This window comes from Polypterus senegalus, chromosome 2 (assembly GCF_016835505.1).
Source record: "Polypterus senegalus isolate Bchr_013 chromosome 2, ASM1683550v1, whole genome shotgun sequence".
NCBI classification, from domain to species: Eukaryota; Metazoa; Chordata; class Cladistia; order Polypteriformes; family Polypteridae; genus Polypterus; species Polypterus senegalus.
In genome coordinates, this window is record NC_053155.1 from 82,480,100 (window position 1) to 82,507,499 (window position 27,400).

The window sequence follows — 27,400 nt, forward strand, 5'->3', positions numbered from 1 at the left end:
GTAATCAATAATAATTCTTTGTATTGACAAACATATACGTAAGATATTTAAGCACTAGGGTTCCTATGGCAATTTTAAAGCGCACTAATGGGCAAAATGAAGAGCACACATATCGTGTTACAATGTACATGGGACTTCCATGAGTTAGCCCTGGTCTACTTTCAAGACTGCAGAGCTAGGATCGTGGCTACCTCACCATGGGCTTCTTTCAGCTGTTCATACTTAGAAGTGCAAGCATTTTCCAGTAAACTAACATATGTAATGTCCTTTATGCTTTTTTGAAATCTATTGGGGTGTGAGGGACGGCACGGTGGCGCAGTGGTATTGCTGTTGCCTCGCTGTAAGGAGACCTGGGTTAGGGTTCCCGGGTCCTCCCTGCGTGGAGTTTGCATGTTCTCCCTGTGCCTGCGTGGGTTTCCCCCGCGTGCTCCGATTTCCTCCCACAGTCCAAAGACATACAGGTCAGGTGCATTAGCGATCCTAAATTGTCCCTAAAGTGTGCTTGGTGTGTGGGTGGGTGTGTGTGTGTGTGTGCCCTGCGGTAGCCTAGCACCCTGCCCAGGGTTTGTTCCTGCCTTGTGGCCTGTACTGGCTGGGACTGGCTCTAGCAGACCTGTGACCTGTGTTAGGATATAGCGGGTTGGAGAATGACTGACTGACTGACTGACTGGGGTGTGAGCACTGATAGGTATTTATCTCAAGTCCCTGCACAAAACACCTCTGTGTCTATTTTTTAACACTTGTATGTCAGTCTGTGTGTAGAATTCTGTTCAAATTTCTTTTTACGGTATACATTATTTCTGTCTCACCTTAGGTCAGTGATGTAGATGCACATCAAGTCTTTACAATACCATTTCTAGTCTTGTCTCTGCCCAACGGTGTAGCCCTGTGCAAGGACATTTCATCAAATCTCCAAAGGACAAATGTTCTTGCAGAAAAAAGCATGCAGGGCAGAGGTCAAAGGATGCTAAGCTGCATGTACTGCCTCAATCTTTGTTTTGATTGAAGTATAATTTTTGTATCTGAACTGCTTGGGGGAAGACTGATCGCTGTCTGTGTAAAGTGTCCTGTCATGGACTGGCACCTAGTGCAGAACTGTTTCCTGCCTTGCATCTGAATCTGCTAGGATAGTAGCCACTGTTAATCAGAAATCACATAGAAATGATTTCTTTAATGATGGCTTACACTGCATAACAGACGAAGGAAGCCAATGGCAAAAACCCAGTTTGGGAGTGGGGGCCCAATGAATATAGTCTGCCATTTTTGTCACTGTGTTGGAAGGATTTTCAGGATCGGATGAAGTTATCTCCCATCCGTCGCCTTCAAAGGTGTGCCAGGCAATGTTCCAAGGCTTTATACTCTTTGTTCATGTGCAGGCCCCCACTTGGGTGAATCATGCCATTCCAAACAAGGTAAAAAGGATACAATTTCATGCTGAGTTTGACACACAGAAATAGTACACAATGGTCTTCAGTCTGACTGCACATTTTGCAGTTGTCCCTAACTTGTCTTGTCTTAAAATGCTTACCTAGAAGTTCTTATATGATGAATTCATGTGTGCTAAATCTGGCTCTGTGTCAACTGTACACATGAGTAGAAAAAATATATTTGCATAGAGCACAGTGACATATTAAACTTATACACTTATCACATGGGGTAAATTAATTGGAGCAGTAAGTTGTTTACCGCTTAAGCAAGTTGACCATTATTAATCTGGAAAGCGGTCCACAGGCCACATATATCTTTAAGACTGCCGCACAGGCTTCCTATATGACATGCATATCATCATACTTCACTGTACCTCATAAACATGACAATACTACTACTGCTGCTACTACTGTTACTACTACTACAAAAAAAAAAGTGAAAACAGTAACAAGCAACATGCAAGTATCCACAGAAAACTAATAGTGCACTTAAGAGTCGCCTGTCAACTCCATTAAAGAAAGCAGCTGGATGCAATGCCTAAGGTGTTAAAGGAGGCCGCTGAAGAAGAATATTCAGAGCTTCACTCTCAGTTAATGACTAAATTAGAGCCTAGTCAGTCAGCCCACCTACAAATACAAACTACAAGCCTTATCTGTTGTCCCGCAAGGTTTTGTCCCATGCGCATTCATCAGTCAGCATTTCTCTTGCGCACTTCTATTTTGCAACCTTCAGGCAATTCTCTTAACTGCCAATGGTTTGTTTATTATCAAGAAAATTGATTCTATTGTTGCATTTCAAAAACACAAACATAAACATGCCATTATTATACATCTCAGTAAAGGACCAGCTGCTGAAGAACCATTGTACTGAAACACAGATGCCATTCCTACTGACATGGTGCTACAGAAGGTAAGAAGTTTTGTGTACCTTTGATGCAATGGACCAATAATCTCTTCAGGGTGAGTTCCTGCCAACCCAGTGCGTAAATGTCCTAATTTATGTGTCTGACTAAATTATCTCCACATAAACCTGACTAAGCTCATCTGATACATTTTAGTGTGCCTACATTTTGCATGCCTGTTGATTATAAATGTAAGAGCTTCAATGTATTCTGTACTCATGATAAAACTACAACTACTGCTACAACAAATTATGAAGACCATTGAGAGACTGGTCCTGGACTTTGTGAGTCCTCTTCTGGTAGACCACCTGGACCTACTGCAGTTTGCCTATCAGACAAAGACTGAAGTAGACGATACAATTATCTAACTGATCCAGAATGCTTATTCTCACTTAGACACATCAGGAAGCACAGTGTGTTTTATGTTTTTTGATTTCTCCTGTGCTTTCAATACCATCCAGCCATCCCTGTTAAGGGGTAACTTAGTGATAAGCAGGTGGATGAGCCAACGTTGTTCTGGTCGGGCAGTGTGTGAGGCTCAAGGACTATGTCTCTGATACGGATGTGAGCAACACTGCAGCACCACAAGGAGCGGTCCTGTCTCCTTTTCTCTTCACTCTGTACAACTACAAATATAGCAGCAGGTCATGTAAGTTGCAGAAATTCTCTGATGATTCTGCACTTATAGGGTGTATTGATGAAGGGTATGTCATAGTGTATAGGAGTCAGGTGTGTTTCTTGGTGCAAAAAAAAGTGTCTGCATCTTAACATCAGCAACACCAAGGAACTGGTTTATTGACTTTCACTGCATCAAACAGCCTCTATGTCAGGTTATTATGCAGGGAGTGGATGCAGAGGAAGTGCATTCCTACAAGTACCTGGGGGTCCACATTAATGACAGGTTGAACCGGTCACAGAACACACAGGAATTATATAACAAAGGGCAGAGCAAGCTCTTTTTCCTTCGGAGACTGTGTTCCTTTAATGTGGATAGTGTCATCCTTCACATCTTCTGCAACTCTGTAAAGGCCAATTCAGTTTTCTATGCTGTGGTGTGCTGGGCTGGTAACATCACTTCAAGAGAGGCCCACAGCATTAGCAAGCTGATTTAAAGGAGAAGCTCAGTCATGGGATGCACTTTGGACCCACTGGAGACAGTAGCGAAGGAGAGAATTAAAACAAAACTGAGTGCCATTATGAACAGTGTTACACGGTCTCTCTCTGACAAACTAACACAGAGGACTTTCGGCCAAGGAATTATTCAGCAGAAGTGTGTCACAAAACGCTACTGGGGCTCCTTTATACCAACAGCAATACGCCTGCAGAATGCCTCACTCTGACTTTAACAGCCAAGTCAGAAGTTTTCTTTTTAATTTTCTTGCTTTACAGTCATTCTATTCTGAGTTCAGGCCAAAGTGTGTATGTGTTTATTTAATTTACTTATCTACCTATTCATTCATTTATTTTTTTAAAGAGCTTCTGTAAAAAGCCAAGTTTCCCCCTGGAGAAAAATTAAATAAAGTATCTATCTATCTATCTATCTATCTATCTATCAATCTATCTATCTATCTATCTATCTATCTATCTATCTATCTATCTATCTATCTATCCATCTGTCTTTCAAAAAGGCAAACAACAGGAAGCCTGAAGGATATATTTATATCTAAAAAACCTAGAAAATGTACTGCCATAAATCAAACTGACAATGAATGTACAGATTCTAAGTTTTCTATCTATCTCCTATACATTACATGCAAAACATACACAGCAATTTCATACCTGCTTAATTCAATTGAGGGTTGCAAGGGCCAGAGGACACCTAAACAGCTCAGGTTGTAAGGCAGAAAACAGCCTTAGACAGGACACCAATCCATTGCCGGCCCATTTACAAATCAATTACTATGTAACAAAAAGTGTGTCTTGGTGAGTGTGTGTAAATGTGCATCTTTCTGTGTTGCTCCGGTGATTTCTTTTGGCCTCAGATATTTCTATGGTTGTATTATATATGGGTCTCAGGCTTTCACTCCCAGTGTCCACACAGACATGGATGTCATGTGGATGAGAATTATTATGTGACTCATTCTGCCATTGCACAACAATAAATGCATTAGAGTAAAAGAATAAAGTTGAACACAATTTCAATCTTTTTCCCTCAAACATGTTCTTCTTTATTCTTGTAATACGTGTAAATGTTCTTGTCATGGTGTGCTCTGTGCAAGGTGCTATATAAGGTAAAGTTCAGTTAATTAATTGATTTGTTCTATGGCCCCACCACATAATTACTTGGCCCACTGGGAGCTCTTTGTGAAGGGCAGCGCCTGGCTGAGGCTGCTGTTCAGCTCATGATATCTGCGTTGTGCACGCCTGTGCAGCTCTAATGAGGTTTCCACTTCATTAATAAAGCAGTTAATACAGACGCTCTGCATTCCAATAAAGTTTTGGAAAGGATGCAGTAGTGGGACTTGTGCCCATTTTGCTCAGTCATTTACTTTTGAAGCACACAGAGCAGGGTCTCTCATACAACCTGATACAGGGCATGTCAGTGCTAGAGGGCAAGAGAATGTGTGTGTGCTGGTGTTAGAAGGAAAGGTCAACCTGCAGGATGGTGTCATCAAAAGCAAGACTCGGCAGTGAATCACTGTGTATACTAGTCGTTTGATGTGCGTGCAGGGAGCTGACATGACAACACCAAATGAGTACTTGTGAACATCAAATACTTGATTTTACTCTTCCGCAAGTGTATTTTAACCCATAACAGGTTCTTTATACTGGTTAGAGTGTGCATTTGAATAATGGCACCAGTTTTTCAATCAGGCACCCTGGACCCTGTTTTGTCATCCATTGTTGGTAACTGCCTTGCACTTGCTGCTGCCATGTTAGGATTTGATCTTCCAAGCCACTGTATCAGAATCATAGAGTCTGGAAAGTAAATGAATGAATATAATATCTGAACTGATAACAGGTTTTTTTTGAGTTTTTAAAAGCTTTCTAAATTCTATACTAGACATTTACAGAAAACAATCCCTATTACATGATCGAGTATTATCTAGTGCCTTGGTATTTCCCTCTTCCATTGTAAATTCTCCACAATTTCATTCAATTTTGGGTTACTATTTACAAAACACTTTAGATTTGTGCAAAATAAATATTTTTGCAATTAAAATAATGAAATCTATTTGTCAATTTATTTTATTCTATCTTTCTATTCTTATTAATAGGCCATCTAAACCCAACAATATATCTTGCTTATACTGTACTAGCCATCCCCCGTGGCTCCGCCCCCACATAGTAGTGAAAGAGGCTAGTGAGGAGGGTCCTGGAACATTCAAGCAAATTATAGAAAAAAACCAATCTAAATCCATTAAGTAGTTCTCTCGTTCGCAAGCTACAAAGTCCAGTGGCACTCATGCCCTGGGGCTGGAGCGTAAGTGAGGAGGGCCTTGCCCTCCTCACCTCGGCCTGCTGTGTGGCTCTCAGATTTGCGCAAATAAATCGGTACCAGGAGTGAACTATGATACTTAGCGCAATGAACGAAGTCACAAAATCAACAAGAATGTTCGAGCAAATTATTGAAAAAACCCTGATCTAAATCTATTAAGTAGTTCTCTCGTGAAAAGCAAACAGATGTACAGACAGACGTTGGATTTTATATAGAGAGAGATGTCCTCTCAGTGCTCACACGGGACAAGATGAACATCATGATATGTCAAACGTCAGCTAATTTCAAATTGAATTAACTTTTTTTTTGGTTTATGACTCTCTCTCACCTTAATATTCTTTCAACTCCTCGACTGTTTTTTCTCTTTTTGATCCTTTTCAGATTCCTTCTCATTTCTCTTTTGCTCCATTGATTAGACCTTACATCTCTACCTGCCTGTTTCTTGTTTCATCCTGTATCCCATCTTTACCCTCTCACATTCACATTTATCCCAGCGTAAGCTTTTCTACCTCCATCTCACTTATGCTCACTTTCTAAGCTTTGATCGCATCTGGTATTTTATCAGCCTGCTTTATTTCGAATGCCCCTGACCATCTTACATGTCTACCTGACTTACTTCAATGTTTCCCTCTCACTGAAGTCGAAGTGCTTTTGTGTAAAATCTCACTAGAACCCTTTTTTGCACTCACCCTTCTGATCCACTTGTTTTCATGTAGCCCTTTCACACTTTAAGGACTAATTGCTTTAGCTGGCCTTTTTCTGATCTCAGATCTGCTTGTTGGCAATCCTTACTTTTTTCTGTTTTATTGTCCTGAGCCAGTCAAAACTGTCCTCCGTCACTTCTGCTTCAGTTAACAAACTGGTGTGAGAAGTAGGGCAGGCTCAATGCACCTTGTTGAAAATGATTTTTAAGAAGGACTTCCTCACACCAATGCAGAAAGTGCCCAAGCATGCTACTGAGGAGTGTAGAAACATTCATACAAATGCAAATGGTTGGTCATTTGAGCTTGCACAGGTAAAAGTACGAGGGGTGTTCAACTATAAACAGGAATTTACATGCTCTATTCTTGTAAAAGAGTGTAAGGTAGACAAAACACATTGGATAAACACATGCATGTTTGAACTTGTCATTAGTAATGTTAGCTGCTCTTTCCCCCCTTCCTGTCAGTTGTAATCAACATGTCGAAGCAGGAGGTACACAGCACTGTTGCAGAGGGAATTATTATTACATTTTTGACAAATGAAGGAGTCGTTCCATCTCAGATTTATTCAAGACTTAAAAAAGTTTGGGGATGAGTGTCTCACTTTCTCAGTCTAGAGTGTATGATTGGTGCAAGTCATTCAGAGAGGGACTATCATGTCTTCAGTCCATTTAAGAAAGTTTTAGAAGGGAAGAAATTCAAGTCGAATGAGGAGGTTATTGATGCTGAGCAAGAACGGGTCATGATGTAGTCAAAAGACTTCTACTCTTCTGGGATTAAGAAGCTTCCTGAGCACTGGAACAAGTATACTACAGTGGCTTGAGACTATTTAGAAAAATAATGTCATTGTATTCAATAAATAAAGTGTAACTCATAAGTTCCTGTGTATACTTGAACACCCCTTGTAATTTCAAAAGATGATGTAAAAACTGTCTCTATCCATCTTTCATTAAATTCATTCTTTGAATCCATGTAGTTTACCAGAAGTTGCCAAAATTAGCAGAGACTTACCTTGATTTCACAGTGATCTCTCAAATAAACTCTTGTTTGCCATCACGTATAATTTAAAATTACATGAACAATAGTGTACTGACTGTAAAGAGAGTAGTCAGTCCGAATAATTAAAGAGTGTGAAGCAGGAGAAAGAGGTGAGTCAAAGGACAAAGCAAGGGTGAAAACCAAAAGTCAGAAAGACAGAACATCAAATGCAAATCATAAACCAAATGTCACAGTCAAAGGCCAGAGCTTTGTATCAATACCAATAATCAAAATTCAGAAGTAAAAAGAAATAAGAAGTACAGTACTCTAAATTTGGTCCAATCTCGAATACTAGGGAATATTTTAGATTGATCTTCATAGCAGTGTTGATGATGTCACAAGCAATGCAGCCCCAGTGTTTAGTGGGAAAACCCCACGGACACTTCAACCCACCAAATAGTGGCCTGATCCCCAAAACAAAAATGGCGTCGGAAGAAGACGACAAAAATATACAACTTCTAAACCGAAGTTCTGAACAAAATTCTAATTTTGAAATTGGATTCCTTGGGTGCTAAAACTTTCTCTTCCAACTTCAGGGAAACCAAGAAAAAAAAGGAAGCTCCATACATAACAGACAACTACAGTATAACAATCAGTCTGTATGTTTGTACATTGTAACTATGCATGTCATGTCCATAAATAAATGCAAGGGGAAAACCACTTAAACGAAACTTAAAAATGCCTCAAATAACATGAAAATATGCTAAAGCACCACATTTCATTTGACACGTACGTTGTGTTTTAAGTCGGTCCTGAGTAGTTCATATCAATCTAACCCAGAGGAAAGTTCATATTTATAACTAGTGTCAGCAGAACACTTGATAAATGCAGGGATTTCCATTAAAGTCAGCTTTTTTACAAGTTCTGCATAAGGACTGACAGATTTTTCTCACATTATGAGAACATACAGCAATGAAACCGAAACTCACTTGTCAGCAGTTTTGACTCTTTGGAGATGTACTCTTTGAGAATGCACTGTACAGAGGAATCCAATGAACCAATCAAATGAGTCAAATAGATTTCAAACTGTAATTCATTTAAATAAAGGAACAGAATTATAGCAACAATTACAAACCAACACACCCCTACCTACAATGGGCTTGACATATAAGGGTCACCAGTAAAGGTTTACCTGATAGGTGCTAATAAAACCAATAGTAAATAAATCAACAATGTGAAAGCTGCTTTCAGAAAAACCAATGTTCAATCTCAGCGTTGCATATTAAAAGTTTCTGGAATACTTTCCCTATTATTGAAGTCCCTGTCAGAAGATTTCTTCTCCACTAGTAATGAGTGTCAGCTTGACAGCCTGCTAGAAGGAGCATTTTAATATAAAATAAGACCTGAGCAGTTTTACTTGTTGACTTTTTGCACACGGTTTTTGTGTGGTGACATACTCTGGGTGAACAAGTCTTATACCACCTTTCTACATGACAGCTAAGGATCTGGTGAAGTAAACATCATTGTCATGCAATCCCCTTTCCATAGCATTGTAGCTCTAATTGTTATAAAGTTCCCACCATTACAGAATTCTGCGTTAGATATAAAACCTGTCCTGCATACTTTGTGTTACTTTATTACCTTTCATACTTGTTAAAGAGGCATACGCTTGAAGGACAGCTTGTCATCATTCACTTCCATGGGAGAGTTACTGAAGGAGCTTAAGGCTGCCGTTTGGCCTACTGAACCTGTTTAGCTCTTTTAAAGTGTATTATACACGGGGGATTTGTTGAATCAGAAATGCAGTAACACTTTTATATTTATCATGGTGACACAAAGTGGCAAGGTTTTGCATGTACATGCTAATATGAATTTCACAGTCCAGTTTTCAATTGACAATATTGTTACTGTTGATTGAAATCAGTGGACAATGAGAAAGTGCTATAGAATTTTTGGGTAATGTCAAAGATGACAAGGGCCCAGAATGCAAAATGTGCATTACATATGCGGAGAACCTTACGATCACATACATTAGCACATTATATCAACATGGTTTGGTATCAAGTTGCAGCCTCCTTAATACTAAGAGAATTCACTTAGATTTTTTCTATATATTCCTATTTAAAGTACAGGAAATAAAGTTACAATATGTTAGCATAAATAAAAGAATAAGTTTGAACCTCAGCTTCAGATAAGTGAATGGATTAGCTCCCATGCTGGGTTGGCTCCTGCCTCAAGAAATTAAACTTGTTTAATTAAGCTTGTTTAAATTTGACCTTTCCATTCCGCATCTCTCTTCACTGGACTGACATCCTCTCCAGGGCTGTTAAAGCCTAGTGAATCACGTTGCCAGGGTGGGCTCCAGCCCCCGTGACCATGAAATGGACTAAGCTGGTTTGACAAAGGGAAAGAAAGAGATTAAATATCTCTGCAAATTGCAATATGTGGTGCCACACACATGCGTTTGGGAGGCAGTCAAAGGGTTCAAATCAGGGTGTTAATATGCCGGACAGAGGGTTGGCACTGAGTACTAATGCCTCTAATTTTCTCTCCACAGACCGTCAGAAAACAAAACCAGTCAAACAACTCACTTCTGTCTGATCCTGACCTCACTTCCCGCTCTCCCAATATAAATTCATTCAGTTCACCCCTTCAGTCAGTCCTGAATAAAAAGACCAAGCATCAGTCCTTAGTGATTACTCTTTTTTTTTTGGTTTATTCCAACAATATACGGGGTGGATCTCCAACTCTTTTTGACTCTTCTGTATATCTGAAAGCAGCCTTGTATTGTATTTGGCACTGCTGTGTCATACGTACTGGAGATTGGGTTCAAATCCTAGTAAATTCACTGCCTTTTGTGACGTGTGAGTCGCTGTGAGCTGTTATTTATTGCAGCAGGAGCTACCACTCTCTTATACACAGACACAGCAAACGGGCAGAGTTGGGGCCAGGTCAGTGGCCAATTTATACTGTTCCCTGCATTTATAATGTCCCTTGCATCACCCATCGACCACTGGCAAGTATAGCGCCATCTCGATCGGCTTGCAGTTGTTTCCGTGGCGCACTGCTGCTGTGCTGCGAACATGTGGTTGCCTTGGCAATGGAGAAGCAGTTCTCCACAGACGTGGCAGTCGTTCTTTGCTGTGTTGTCCCATTGAGGAGTCCTAAAAGAGTTCAGAAACCACACATGTGTAGAGTTTGCACATGCTTCCTGTGTCTACCTTTGTTCTTCCTTTGATATTCTGGTAAAATCCTCCACCATTTAACTACACTTATTTATAGAGCAACTTTAAAATGTAGCTATCAGATAAAACTCCCCTTCCGTTTTATGACTTTGCTTTATTTATGAGAAGACAACCCAGGATGGAACTTAAATCTATCACAGGACACATACATGTAGTCATTTACAAGCAAGCAATTCGGAGTCACAAAAAGACCTAATGTCCATGTCTTTCTGGACATTTGAGGAATCTGACCATGTCCCCTGAGTGAACAAGCCACTACACTCACTTCTGTGTCACTGTGCTGCCCACACATTTATACTGATGCAGTGGCTTCCTTTCTTTGTCTAACAAAGGTATTTGCTTTAATTAATGTATGATGGCCATTTAGATATTACTGCAGCACAAATGAAGCCATTTTCCAAATCAGCCTGATGCAGTTTTAGCAATTTATAAAGGTCATCAAAGGTATTATTCTCATTAAGATAAAATGCTAATAGTATTTGGAAAAATATGTTGATTAATAAACAATGATAGCAAATTATGGGAAACTGACAGTATCCACAATTTCCCATGGCTAAGGGTCAAAAATGAATACTTTGGTAATTAACACCCATGTTAAATAGATAATATCAATGCTTCTCAAGTAGTCAAAGAGTTAGATTTCAGCTGCAGGTTTAAAGGGGACATCATGTTAAATTGCTTCCTGCAGCATTTCTGAGAAGTGTTTACGGGACAAAGTAAATTCTTTTTGAATGTGAAATAAAGAAGCTTTCGGTACCATTGACCCCTGCCAGGTACTGCAGTTTCTATAAGGTATGGGTCACCATGTGGGCCTCTGAGGATCACTTTGCAGGTACAAATAAGGTATGCAATACCCCACCGGGGCAAGAGGAGGTGCCATTACTAATACTACCAGTGTATCTCCTCTGTAGCTCCGAGAAACTGTCCATTGAAGGATGCAAGACCACACCACTGTTGCTGAAGCCCCAAAGTGGGATCATAAAGTATAAATTCGAGAGCTCCCAGACGATTGTGTTTCAAAGGTACACAGTCCTGCATTGATGGAGCTCTCTGATTCTGACCCACTCAACAAAGCAGAAACCTTAGAGAAGCTGTACAGGCCATGAAGGCACCTTATATACCATTTCTCTGTTGCGCCATTGCAGTCTCATTTTTGTTCAGTTTTTTGGACCAGTAAACACGGTGGCCCAGTTGCCATCCCAACTTTTCTTTGGGTCTCCTTTGCCTTATTTTTGCCTTACACTCTATAATGCCACCCTGGTGCAGCCTAAGCCAGCGTTACACCAGTTGCCCTTCAAACTCCTCTAGGATAGTTGAAGAAATAGTGCTATGGCAAAATTTCCCTATGACAATTATAAAAGTTCTACAACTCAAAGCTCAAGTGATGGTCAGGTCTACTATAAAATAAAATAAAGTGTGTTCAATACAGATATTATATATTATATTTAATTAGTTAGGGTGCTTTTACAGAAATGCTTCAAACCCAAAATGATATCATGCAAGTCAGAGTGACTAAAAATACTATGGAGGGATGAAGATTGAGAACAAAAAAGAGTAAAGCTTTGGGTACAAACAAAAACTCTGCTGCTTTGCTTGGTCTTATACGGGTTTTGAGCCCCTCAATATAAGTAGGAGGGTTTGCTCACTTGGCGACATATTTACTACAAAGCATTCACTTTGCTCTACTGCACCGACTGGTTTCTGGTGCTTTAAGCCCCTTTATCACCTAGCAGAGTCTATAAAGCAATATGGTCTCCCCCAAAACGTTTCATGAGGATTACAGCAGATTACAGCAGATTCTAAGATACTTTACTGAAAATGTCTACATGGCCCTGCTTCTTCCATGCAGAGGTGGTGGGATGCCTCCTGATAGGCTGGATGACAGTCCTGCTGTTGATACATTTTAAGTTCACAACATGGCCTGGATTCACATGCTTTGCTCTGTTGGCTAGGAAGTGTGCTGCACTTTGGTCAACCTGCTTCTACAAAGAGAGTTAGGCATCCTTGACACTGGCCTGATCTGAAGGCACACTAGCATCCTGAGGGAAAATTGTATGTCTCATCTCATATCACGCTCATAGTTTCAGTCCTCTCACTCCAGAATGGCAATATGCATCCTGAGCCGAAGTTTTCTTGTAATGTTTAAAAATTGGACTTTACAAAGATATCTAATTTCGCTTTTTGATGCTGAAATACCTTGTTATGCTAAAAGCTGCTTGCCCCACAAATGCTTTGGCACTTACTTAAGAATTACTTGTGTGATGGATGGCCGGCAGCTCAACCTGGTTGGGACACCCCGAGAAGGAAAAGATGTTGGAAAGGTTTTGGACGCTGCCTCCCCCAAGACGCTAGATGGCAGCTCCCCTGGAGTATAGCAGTGCCCCGGATTCCCGCAGGGCATCATGGGACTTGGAGTGCCCTTTCTCAGCCCTGATGGGTGCTATGTGTGCCACAAGGGGGAGCTGTCGAAGGACAGGGGGAGTCATATTTTTCCTATAGCCCAGAAGTACTAATGGATCATGTGGGCAGAAGCCCCAAAGTACTTCCAGGCTGACTAAAGAATTGAAGTTCTCCATCTGACCCAGAAGTGCTGGCAAGTCACATGGAAGGAAGAACATAAGGAAACAAAGAGAGGACTGAAGTCAAGGGAGCAGCCTAAGTTAAATAAACCAATATTAGATGGTTGACCCATTCACTAGTGCCAAAACGCTAAAAAAGAGATGGAGTCAACTAAACACTGCAAAAGTCCTTACAATTTAAGTTTTGTTTTGATAAAGATTGACAATAGGATATCAGGATATCATCATTAAAAGGTATTAAAAGATGACTCACACAACTATATGCTGTCCATGTCACTTTACTGGTAATAAACATAGAGACTGCAAATAATATGGCCACAGTCATGTAAGATAGTCACAAAATGGCAGCAACTGCTCTAAAACATGGTACAAAATGGCATTGGGGTTACATCACTGCTACAATGGTAAAAAATAAACAAGAAATACCTAATAAAAAATTCAAAAAATATAATGAAAAGATCCATGTGGAGGAAAACAGAGTGGAAAAGTTATTTGTGTGACTATGTTACTCCTGTAACTCCTGGTCACTGAGACAGCATCGCCACTCGGGCACTCTCTGTTTATAATTTTCACACTTGACATTCTCTTCTGTTCTGGGCTGGCACCCAATGAAGAGTTAGTTCTTATCTTATGCCCAAAATTGCCTGGTGTGACAGATAGTTGGGACCCTCTTCCATCTGGGACATAAAAGATATAAAAGAAGGACCAGGGTAGTGGATGTGAACAGGGTACTGTCTCCACCAGAGTGCTAGATGGCAGGCCCCCTAGGTTTCAGCGGCATCTCAAATTCCCACAGGGCTCCATGAGAGTTGGAGTTTGGCACAGCTCTGTTGGGTTCCATGGAGGCTGCTGGGGAAACTGCAGAGCCCTACTTTGGGCTTCTACCACACCTGAGAGTACTTCCAGATAATGCTGATGGGCCCCCTGAAGTGCAGCATAAAAAGGACCGCCTCACTTCATTCAAGGAACCACAGTCAGGAGGGCAAGCACGAAGCTTGCCAGGAAGATTGGAGATGGAAAGACAAAGAGAGTGAGGAAGAGAAAGAAGGCAAAGACAACCTCAATAAAGGCTTGTGTGGTGCTGGACCTGTATCTTGTTTCTGTCTTTGTTGGGTTTGGGGATCATTCATGTTTACTAGCCCCCCCTCAGGACTAAGTCAGGAAAGTGCCTCAAACCAGTTTGGCAAGTGTTTCTTTGCTAAAGTCTCTCTCTCAACCCCCGCAAGAAAGCCAGGCTGCCTAACTGCCAAGCTTTACCTTAACATATGGTTTGGGGGGCAGATATGAAGATGTTTTCTGTTCCCCCATTGGTCTGAAGTATGGCTGTTTGGAACTGGCTTGTATCAAAAGATTTTAAGTACTATGATGTCCTATTGGCTCTAGAGGTTGGACCGAACATCTATAAATTTGCTCACTCCCTAACTCTCTCTCTCTCTCACCAAACTGATGCATGAACTGAAAAGGACAACACAATGAAGAGCACAGCTCGGCAGCCATTTTGAGACATGCATGCGGCCTGTTCTGAAGAAAGCTGACCACAAATGATGCCTTAACTAGGGGCATTTTAAGTAACTAACAAGACTGTGTGCCGCCTGAACTACACATCACCATTTATCAGGTTGTATGGTTGCCAATATTCAAATGTACTTTGCATATTGTTATTATTTATGAATATTACAAATAATTGTTCAAATTAACAAACTCCTGCTTTTCTTTTACTACACTTAATTGCCTGAGGTTATAAATGTAGAAGGGAAGGTGGGGAGAAGGTATATGGTACAATACCTTAGATTAAGTGGTAAGTCTGTGAGATCTGAGGCATTCTGACAAAGGCTACATATTAATAATACAATAGGGGAAAGTAGACTAAAATATTACTCTACCAAGAAAAAAACACCTGGCAAGGACACTGTCTTTGTGACTTTTTCCCTATGGCTGCTTATATTTTCTTCAGGTACAGGTCCCTCATATTTTCCTTCATACCCCAAACATATTTATGGATCTACTGCTGACTATAAATTAACCCAGTGTGATGAATGTGTGTGTGAGAGCAGTATGCCTAATGATCAACACATGTCTTGTCTATAGCAGTCTACTGTGTATCACAAACTATGTCTCTTTGAATTGGATTAATCAGATACAAAAAAATGAATGGACAGAAATGGTTACACAGCCACATATATAAAAATCTGTACCATACTGCCATATGCGTGTATCTAAGGAGCAACAACACAATGCCACTGAGGTAAGCAGATTGACATCACCCTCTGGAGAAACGCAGCCTCTGTCCTTTAACTTACGGACCAGAGAACGAGTCACATGACGACCGTTGAGATCACTTTCAATGTAGCCCAGGAGGTCCCACATCTTCCTCTGACAGACAATTGATACAATGATGTTAATAAAGGTTACTGGATCCATTTCATAAAAGGATGGAGCTCTGCTACAGACACCATTTTCAAACCCATTTGCCTGAGAGACACAATTTTTCATGTGGACTTTTGTTTATTTGCTCAGTATTAAATGACGTCTGGACTGGTCCCCAACCCTTCATCATCATCCCGCTGTCTTTTATTTATAATACACATTATTTATCTGGGGGTATTGTAACATCCTTGTCTATATAATGGAACAATACCAGTGATACTCTACTGTATTTGCTCAATGATGCTTGAAGTGTAATTGCAGACCACCATTAAGTGTGAGTCATGTGGTCTACAAACAGTCATCAGGGCAAAGTGATTATTAAAGCGCTCAGATATATTAATATATAGTAAAATGTACTTATAATAATAACCAAGGCTGATAGCAGACATCATCAACATACTTGGGGTAAGCCACACTGTCTAACTTTCTTGCACATGTTAACAACTTTTGCATCAATTCTATGCATTCCTACTAGGCTCCTGTTTGCTTATTATGGTTGACTTTCAGTCTTTTTGATTTATATTCAGCACTTCTTCAATGTCAGTCTGTTTTTCTGGTCTGGCTGATCTTGGTCACTGTGCAGGTCTCTCTTCTGAACTTACTTTGATGTCAGCCTGAAGAGGGCACATCTGGTCACAGGAGTCGTTTAACTCAATGCTGCCTGTGACACGTACATCACTGCTGACATACTGCCTTCTGTTGATCGATCTTCATGGCTAAGGGATTATTATGGATCGCTGACTGAAATCTGGGAGTTTGGAAGAAAAATCCAGCAACGTTGGATTTAAGCCTTAGTATTTTTCACATAAATGCCTTTCTTAAAATAAATTTGGGAAAGGTAACACTGAATTAGACAAAAAGATTGCTGCCAGACTCAAGGGATCCACTGTTATATTTGACTTTAGCAAAGTGGTCCTTGGCCCAAAACACTTTGAATATGACAGTACTAGAGCATTACCTCTTTATGTACATTCCTCCTTTTAAAGTGAAAACCAGCTTCATTTTTTGTACTTTCAAATTACATTTTTTTATATTTAATATCATCTTATTTTTAAACCCATTATATCTAGTTTAGAGTCACAGTGGGCAATAACCTATTTTGCAAGCACTGTGTGCAAGGCAGGAAACAGCCCTGGATATCTCACTTCTACTAATATACAGTATATACTCACGTATAAGTCGAAGTCTTGAAACCTGAAAAATCGATCATAAAATCAGACCCTGACTTCAAAAATACAACTTATTTTTACATTTTTTTTTACATTTCCTTCCTTCCTCCAATCTCTCACCAGTTTCTCAGACACATCGAATTTTGTTGTAGCAGTGCAGTTACCAATTTCTTTCATCACTTTAATGACTTTTAATTTAAAATCAGCTTCATATTTTCTTCTGATCGAATGCCTCATTGTAGATAAGGGATGCTCTTACGATAAAGGTGTATGAGGGTGTGAGATACAAAAAACACAAAACAGTGCAAACATTGCTTCGGCACAGTTACTTTCTCAGGTGGCCGTTAGCATATCATAATCCCTTGGACCAATAGATTAAGTTTTCCGATTTCAACTTATACAGCCAACATTATAAAACACCAGAAATTATACGGTAAAATCAAGCCCCAACTTATCCGTGGGAGAGCTTAAACACGAGTATATGTGGTATGCAATGAATTTCCTGTTGTTTTCTTACGTAATAAATTATTTCATTTATTTTGGATTGCATCAAGTAGTTAATTGGCTTGGTGATGACCTAAAAACCAAACTACATGAAATTACTATGCCTCAAGGGTGTGATTATTCACACAAGTCCACAACAATATGAGATCTAGCAGAAACAAAAGGACTTGTATATTTGTTTTCTTTTTACACAGTTCTAAAGACCTCAACTAAAAAGAGATTTTGCAAGCCCTAGCTAACACCTGCCCTCTGCCATTTCCACTTTTAATGTCTTTAAAAAGAACTCCACCAAGCTCAAGACCTGTCGGTCTATTCATGACCAAAAGAAGAATAGAACTTGTTATTTCTTTTCATGCCTTTGGCAATGTTGCCAGGTGTTTTAGCACACTATACAATTCACTCATTCATGCACTCTCCTACATTAAGTGGGGCTGTCCCACTTGGGAGCCCAGCCCTTCTCCAGCGTTTGTACTTTTATTTTACACATTTATTTTTATTTGCTTCTCTCCTTGTTCATGCATAGTCCCTTAAGATGATCTGGATTCAACACACATACTTTAAACTGAGTGCAGGTACATGTGATTGTGACCTTCAACAGATAGCATACCATCAGATAAAAATTGAAATGAAAAAAGTTAATGGAAAAAAGAGTTTAACCGCATTTTTTTATAATTGTATGGATACAATGTTTCAAGGATATTGTCATGTCTTGAAGAGGTGAAACTCCTAAAACATTCAGGCCAGGGTGTGTAGTGTAGGATGGGTGGCATTATGGCGATCCATAGTATTGTTCCCCTGACCTGATGGATGGCCTGATTCAAATCCAAGTCCTGCTTGTCTTTTATGTGTCAGATAATTGACCTGATTGCCAAAAGTAAGACCTTCATGTACTGTAGAAGGATACTATAAAAGGAAGCAAGCATTGCACAGGACATGTAATTTCAACTTCTGCAACATCTTTGGTAACATGTTGACTGCTTAAAAATCGTTGATTTCTCAAGAAGGTAAACTAGTCTTAGTCCATCTTTACTGCATCTCAGATGTGTACATTGTTGCTGAATACTAACTTTTTATAACACACCATGACATTCTCAAACTCACTTAATCCAAATTATGTTTGCAGGAGGGCTGCATATCAGTTCCAGCAAGGCATATGTCCTACTTACCTTGGCCTTCATGGCATGCATTGATAATTAGCAGTCTGATATGTATGTGACATAGCAGGGAGAGCTGTCACCTCAAGGGATGGCACTGTTTGTAAACTGTACATGATACATGAAGGTTTCCTTCAAGACTCTGTTCTCTTTCCAAAACTACATGGCAAGTTTGACTAGCAGAGTTAAAGTACTCCCTTTTTCTTGAGTGTGGGTGTGTGAATATGGACTAATATCCCATGTAGCATGGATTTAGGGCTGCATCACTGGCTGCTACTATAAATTCAGTACCCCCAATCTCCTTCTAGACAAACAGTTTAAACACCCTTACTGAACCCTAAAGTGTATGCTACACTCAAAACATAGTCTACAATTTATCTTGTAAACAAGGGATATATCATTGGTCATATTCAATTCTTAAAGGTTTAAACTATTGCTTGTAAAGCTTTTGTGTGACTATAAATGGAACATTAATGGACTATAGATGGAACATCAAGAACTAACTTTTGTCCTATTTAACTTTCTGTGTTACTCAAACCATACCAAATCCAGGCATTTACAGAACCACAGGGAATGACTGATTTAACCAGGATACTACTTGTGTAAAGTGGGAAATTAATTACATACAACCATCAAATTTGTATGTGGAAATCGACTATTAATGCCATCTACATAGAAATGTTTCTTAAATATATAATTTTACGCTAACCAATACAACTTAATGAAAAAACGTAAGTGAATTGCTGAACATCTAAAAATGTACATTAACACAGCTTTAGAATTTCAAAACTACTGACACGTAATCAGTACAACATTTTTATCCCTTTCTGAATCGCATTATCTAGCTTGTGACGGGGTGCCAGTCTGCCACTTGGCATGTTCACATGCACACTTCCACTCACTCATTTAGAATCAACAGTCTAACCAAATCTAAAGTCTACATAAAAAGTCAATAGAACTGTGAAGTTGTGGGATCGTAGTGCAAAATATTAAATCACGGGGTCATTGTACACAAATGTCCAACGTGAGAATAGGAACAACCTAATAAGTTCACAGAAAAGGAAACCAACCCAAACTCCATCACTCTTTAATATGAAGACACCTTGTCCAGATGGGTTACAGTATTAACAATTGCATTTTTTCATGGTTCATTCCAAAAGGTTTTTCCAAGAAAAGCACTAAAAATGTTTTCAGGCAATTTTAGATGTTTCATATTTAAGTTAAGTAAAGATGTCCTGCTATCAGATTAGCACTAAACCATTTCTGATCTGTGTGTTCAAAGCTGAGGCACAGATGTTCTAAGCTGAAGGTTCACACCTATACATATACAGTATTCAGTACCTCAACATGAGGGGTTACCAATGTGGTGGCACTAGAAATGGACCTGGCACAAGCCAAAATCCACATTAGTAATGACAATTCATTCCTCTCTACATAGTAGTGTTGGGAGAAGAACAGAGTCAAGCTGCAGAAAACACTGGAAACAGTTACCAGAGGACATAACCAGGAGTGTCAGATTTGGAAGGATACTACAAAACCTCCTGTAGCACAATTTGGTGGAACTGAGACTCTGTTATTCTTTAAGGGAGAACTCGACAAATAAGAAGACCAGCAAAAGGCCAGCCTTTGCCTTCTGGCAAACTAGAGGAACAGCCCTGACTCCCTGACAGGTACGAATGGAGCCATGCTGCCCATTCAAACAGGAAGTCCAGAAGATGAGTAGGAGCACTTAGGGTTTAGTGACACCAGATTTGGTGTCCCTAAAACATGTGGTTTAAGACCTGAGCTGTAAGGAGTGTAGTGGAGAGGACAGCCGGGCTAAAGGAGATGCCAGTGCTAAGAGACAGAACAGGTGAGAATGCAGGGTGGTATCTACAAATTGGTCAGGTATGTATCTACATGGAGTGATATTTAACCTTGCAGCCCAAAGAAGTAACTTTGTAACTTTTTTTTTTTTTTGCTCGATTGTCCATTACTTTGAAGTATTTGGCCATCCCTCCTGTGTGTACTTCATTAATAACAATAAACATTTTTTATATATTTAGACTCTTGCACATTATTCCATGGGTGGAGAGATTTCAAGAGGGGGCTCTTTATTTAATATGTTTAAAAACTGAAAGCCCAGCAGTAAAGCCTTTACAAAGATAGCCATAATGTAGACAGCTAGCAGCAAAGAGCTGCAAATGCATTATGCAAAATAATGGAGACCCTCACCTATGAGCTGGATAAATGATCACATTTGTTTCAGTTTACATTACCGCTTTCATAGAAGGCATTTTTTTTTTGTAAAGGTCAGAGGAAAAAGTCAAAAGCTGCATATAAATAGAGTTACTTAAAACACAACCTGACATGCATGCCACCTTTTATGAGGCTCCCGCCAGTGCTTACCGCTTAATATTTACTGTAAAGCATCCCAGACGGCTGCCAAGGTCTTCATTTGTTATACTGGAAATCACTGTTTGCTTCGTCACACTAATGAATGCTACACTTAATTGGGCCTTTGGACCATTAGCAAGGCCATCTTAAGGCCTCTCTTTGATTGGGTGAACTCTTTACTTTAGAGGAAAAGAACTTGTTGCATAAATATGAGAACTGAACTATTAAGGTATTTGCAGCTTTACAGAAGTTGTTCGCTATGGAAACAAGCAGAAAAGATCTGACTCAGTGGTGGCTATTTTGAATCGACCGGCATGAATCAATCCAGGGTGGGATGAGTCATGGCATCCCCACAACTTTGTATTGGAAAAAAAGTACCTCCACAAAAGGTATGGATGTTATAAAGTGGGCAGTGCTACTGCCTCACATCTCTGGGGTCTTGGGTTAAATTCCTGTAGTCTGTGTATAGTCAGCAGGTTCTCCCAGGGTCCTGTCAAGCCTTCCTTTTAGACTTTTCTGCAATATTTTGCACATAGTTTTAAAAGTCTAAGTAAGTTATGTAAAAGTCTTCGATGCAGTTCCATTCCAAAAGTTAATTATGAAACTAGAAGCTGTTGGTATCAGAGGTAGCCTACAAAACAGGATCTCAAGTTGGTTAATTGGCAGGAGACAAAGAGTGCAGATCAAATGAGAATGCTCCACATGGAGTGAGGTCATCAGTGGAGCCTTTCAGGGGTCTGTCCTTGGACCATTACTTTTCTGATTTATATTAATGACAAAGATTTTAGTAATGTTCATAAATTTGTGAAATTTACAGATGATGCTAAAACTGGAGCAACAGCAGACAGTGAGAAGGCAGCAATTCAGAAAGAACTGTGTGAAGTTTGATGTAGGAAAGTGCAAAATGCTATACGTGGGCAATAGGAATGTCAACTATAAATACAAGGTGAGAGACACTGTTCTACTGGAAGCAAACTCTAAAAAGGATTTAGGGGTTTATGTTGATACAACATTTTCATCATCTAAGCAATGTGCAGAAGCAATTAAAAGGCAGACAAAATGTTAGGTTGTATTGTAAAAATTGAATATAAATCAAGGGACGTTTTGCTAAAACTACATAAGACACTAGTGAGAATGCAACTGTTGTATTGTGGGCAGTTCTGGTCATGATGGTACACAAAAGACATAGCAGCACTTGAAGCTGTGCAGAGGAGAGCAACCAAGGGCATCCCAGAACCTAAGGACATGTCCTACTGTGACAGACTCAGAGAATTACACCTGCTTAATCTCGAGCAGAGGAGACTGCATGGGGATCTAATCCAGGTATTCGTAATCCTCAAAGGCATTGATAAAGCAGATCCAGCATCATTCTTTCAGCTTAAGAGTTATTCACAAACTCAAGGACATCAGTGGAAAATAAGGGGAAATGCATTTAAAACTGAAACCACAAAGCACTTCTTTGTGCAAAGAGTTGTGCAAATCTGGAAGAATTACCAAGGGATGTAGTTAAAGCAGAAAACCTAACAACCTTTGAGAAGAATCTAGATCAGAAGCTAAACAAACAAGCTTGATCAACTGAATGGTCTCCTCTTGTTTCAGATTTCTTGTGTTTCTATTTGTTATGTGAACATTCTCCATGTGTTCTTATTTTTTCCCACATCTTTAAGATGTGTGCATGTGGTTACTGGCCAGCAGTGAGTGAATGTGTGTGTGTGTGGGAGAGAGAATGTCTTGCGATGAACTGATGGAAACAAATATAAGAATCATATATAAGAAAAGTCATATGCTCTGTTGTTAGTATCAGTGAGGTGCTAAAATTGGAGGTGGTGTGTGATGAACTGGTGTCTAGTACACAGTTGGATGATACCACTCCTGGTATAGGCTTTACACCCTCAACCCAGGAAAATACATAAATATTATAAAATTATTTATATCTGAAACACATAATCCCTAAAGTGTTACAGCTAATGTCTCCATTTGAATATTTTGTTTTGCCTTTGTCAATCCCCTTTACTTTACTCATTGTATATGTGTATAGTGACAATAAAAGGCATTCTTCTTCTTCTATTCTTCTTCTATAATGAACATCAGGTATGTGAAAAAGCAAGTGCACCCTCTTTCACTTCAATGGTTGTGCATATCATGAAGAATACTAAGACTTAGGTAGGTCTTAGCAGGTTTTAAAATGGGATAAATCTAACCTATGATGAACAGGATGTACATTATTTTACACATGAATACATGACATCACCTGTACTTTTTAGATTTACCAAATAAATTTCTTCTGCTAAATGAGAGTTTGTCACTTAATGTTAACATGGACCACCAATGCAGAAATCCTGACAAAGAGCACTCGCATATATTTTTCAAAATATCTTGAGTTTTGTGATGTGGTGGAAGGCTTAATATACAACCCATGGGCAAAATAATAAAACTGCATACAACCAAAGTCAAGCTACTGAAAAACAGTAAAGGATTTGCAATAAGTCAGAAGAAAAACTGCTGTTAATTTTAAAATACAGACCTATTATACTAATAAGGTAAAGAAAACAAATGCATGTGCAGAGGATGTGAAAGGGTGCTTGCCATGGCAGATAGGTAGCATCACTGGCACCCAGCACAGTACAAGTTCAGTACTGATAAGTTACCAAGCAGAATGGGATCCTCAGCCTTTTTGTAACCACCGTTTTCTGTGATTAAGCTAATTTGGCTATGTGGCTCCCTAATGAGGGCGGCACGGCGGCGCAGTGGGTAGCGCTGCTGCCTCACAGTTAGGACACCCGTGTTCACTTCCCAGGTCCTCCCTGCATGGAGTTTGCATGTTCTCCTCGTGTCTGCGTGGGTTTCCTCTAAATTGTCCCTAAAGTGTGCTTGGTGTGTGTGTGTGTGTGCGCGCCCTGCACTTTATATCAGGTGATTTTGTGTGCCCAAGCATTATGTATAACAAAAAGTAAATGCTAATCAAGAAACAACCCAAACTAACTGCATCTCAGGCCCAGACCAACACAGTCAAAAGTATATACTTGAACAGCGAGATCCCGCCGTTGGTCATCCAGTCCACCTCCATACCCTCATCATATCAACTGTCATTTGAGATGGCTCAGCTGATCCCAGTCCAGCTCCTCTGGTGCACTGTATAAATGGTCTTTGAAGAGGGCCGCGTTTCTCACTAAGACCTGCACCATTCCATTATCCAATATTCAATCATTCCAGCATGACTTCCACACAGAATAAATGGCGATTTGAAATGGCTCACTTGTTTTTCCAGTCCACCTCCAACCACTCTGTTACAAATGATAATTTCAGACAACTCAGTGCTTCACCCAGTCCAGCTCCACTCCCTCAATAAATAGTCACTGCAGAAATCCACCGTGTCTTTCTAACCATATAAATGGTCATTTAAAAATGGCTAAGTCTTTCACCTAATCTAGTATCTCTGCCTCTGTGTATAAATGGTCTAAGTTGTCTCATTTATTTCCCCATTCCAGCTCCACTCTCTCACACACTATAAATGGCTCACTTGTTCATCCAGTCCAGTTCTCCTCCCTCATCCATGTTACTATTTATCTTAGCTGGGTTGTCATCTTGCCCATTAATTCAAGTCATTACCTGATATCAAATTCTGAAAATTATGTGCAAACAATTTTACTGTGAAATGATTATGTAAATTGCTTAGACATCAACCAAATATATAATGCGTCAATAATAATAATAGCTCCTGACTTGTGTCCAGTGATGCCAGGATAATAACCCCCATAAAAAACCATGATGTGGTTTAAGTCCGTCTGAGAAAGAAAAATAAAAACAGCACATCTAACCATTTTCTGAACCTGATTCGCCAACACAAGCTTGCAGGAAACCAAAGACTATTCTGGTAGCATTAAGACAAAACAAGGGGGCAACTAAGGCTGGGATGTCAGTTCATCACAATATACAATAACAGCTACAATCAATCCGAGCCGGCAGTTAATCTAGTTATACTGTATTTGGGTTGTATGAGAAAACCTGAGCAACCCAAGGAAAAGGTAAAACACTAACGCTCAAACGTTTTAGGACACCTCAGTTTTTCTTCAAATTTAATCAGTTGAAATGCAATAAATGACCAAAAATGGTGAAAAGGTAAGCAGCAAACTGCCAGGGGTTTAAATTTTAGGTTTCAGTCTCAGTTTCTACTGTGAAAAGAAGGTTTGACAGAGCAAGCGGCAGGAAGAAAGCCATTCAATAAAGGACCAGACTTGTTGTTGTGAACAAGGTATCTTTAAATATTTAGAGTTTTCAGCACAATACGCACTACTATGTGAAGGTCCCAAAGGTTCTGTTTTCAGCTGTTTTATTGTATTCAGAGAATGCTACGTGAGGCAGTATTTCCTAACATGTATAAGAAATGTACTTTTTAGCCTCCTTTGAATTGTGCCTCAGTGTCCTTGCTACAGGAAATAAAAGTAAGCATTAACTTTATGTACTCCTGTTATAAATTTCAGCACCTCTAATGTCCCCTCCTAATCACCACTGGGTTAGGCAGTAAAGAGTCAACTTCTTCTGTTGGTCTTTTCAAATTACTTGCTGTTTTGAGATATTAGGGTGCTCAAAACTGTAACCACCGAGCTCAATATGTCAGAAACACTTGAAAATAATGCCTCTTCTTTTTTTTCTTTTTTTGACTGTCTCAATGTGTAGAAAAGGGCAAAATATTGTGGTGGGTTAAACAACAAAGAGTCGGCAGCATATTGTACAGATGACTCAAATTTTGGACTGTCTTAACACACTAGCACCATATTGTCAGACTGATCATTGTTTAAGAGTCTAATGGTCTGTGGGGCAAAACTTTTATGAAGTCTGGCAGTTCTACACCATATACTTCAGTACTGCTTTCTATAGGGCAAACAGTCCATTGTAGGGGTGAGTGTAGTGTCTGATAATGTTAGTGGGCATATTTTGTTTACTGAAGAGTTTCTGTATGGGAGTGAAAGATGTCTTAATGATCTTCTCGGTTGCTCTCACCACTCTCTGTACGGAAATTCAGTTTAAGGCAGCACAGTCCCCTACCAGAGAGTTGGTCAACAAACTCTGTACATCTCTCTGACATTCACACTTGTTTCAGCAAGTTGGGCCACTAATGGGTCATGAATACAGTTACAAAAGGGAAATTGGGTCACAAGACCATAAAGGGTGAGAAACACTGATCTACTGTATATTGCCTCCATATAAAGAGGTGAAGGTAGGAAGGGGAGGCTAGGTCTTCTCAGGAGCTGTACGAAGTGCACTAGTTTCTGGCCTCTTTGCAGGAGGAATACTGGGTCCAGAAGAGATCATTTATTACCTCCACTCCCAGGAACTTTGTGTTTCCAACTGATTGCACAAAAGAGCTGTTGATAGAGATGTGAAGTTGGGTTTCATAGTTCTTCTTGAATTCAATAACAATCTTCTTTGTTTTATCAACATTCTGGGTCAAGTTATTGTTCTTACACCAGGTCTTACACCAAAGACCTCTTCTTTGTAAGCCATCTCATCATCACCACTGATGAGGCCACTTTTTTGCCATCCGTGACCTTAATGATGTAGTTTCTGCTGTACTTGGCACAACAATCATGGGTCATCAAGGTGAAGAGTAGAGCAGAGAGGGACACCAGTGCTCAGAAGGAAGGTGTTTGAGATGTGAGTTCAAATCCAACTACTGACACAATGTGACTACCTGCCTATGGTCCAATTGAAAAAAAAGCAATGTAACCAATTGTATCTCAAATGTTATAAGACAACTTGTATAAAGGCATCAGTCAAATAATAAAAATAATAATAAATCAGACTGACTGGGGTCTGTCTGTCAAGAAGTTTAATATCTAATTGCAGAGGGGGTTTCCAGGTCCAGTAAAGCATTAATTCAAAATGAAGAGTGCAATTAAAAAAACTGTCAGTGTTCTGGAGTAATTCAAGCAAAGCCTTATCTTGCATCAATTTCAAAGATCCATTAAATTTTACAAATCAGTCCCGGAGAGATAGGAATATGTGCCTATTATTGAACACTACAAGAATTGTGTGAAGGAAGAATAGGACATTCAGCCGAACAAGTTCATCCAGCTTATTCACATAAACTGTACAAAACAACATCAAGTCAAGATTTGAAAGTTTCTAAAGAGTTACAGCTACTTTGTCTCTCCATTTGAACATTTAGTTTTGCCTTTGTCGGTTCCCTTTACTCTAAATAATGAAATGACAACATCAGGTAGTATGAAAAAGCAACTGCATCCTCTTTCATTTTTATGGTTGTGCATATCATTAAAAATACTTATACTTAGATAGGTCTTAGCTGATCTTAAAATGAGATAAATCTAACTTCAGATGTTATTTTGTTTTCCCATGTTAACTTCCATCCATCCATTATCCAACCCACTATATCCTAACTACAGGGTCACGCTGGAGCCAATCCCAGCCAACACAGGGCGCAAGGCTGGAAACAAACCCCGGACAGGACACCAGCCCACCGCAGGGCGCAAACACACAC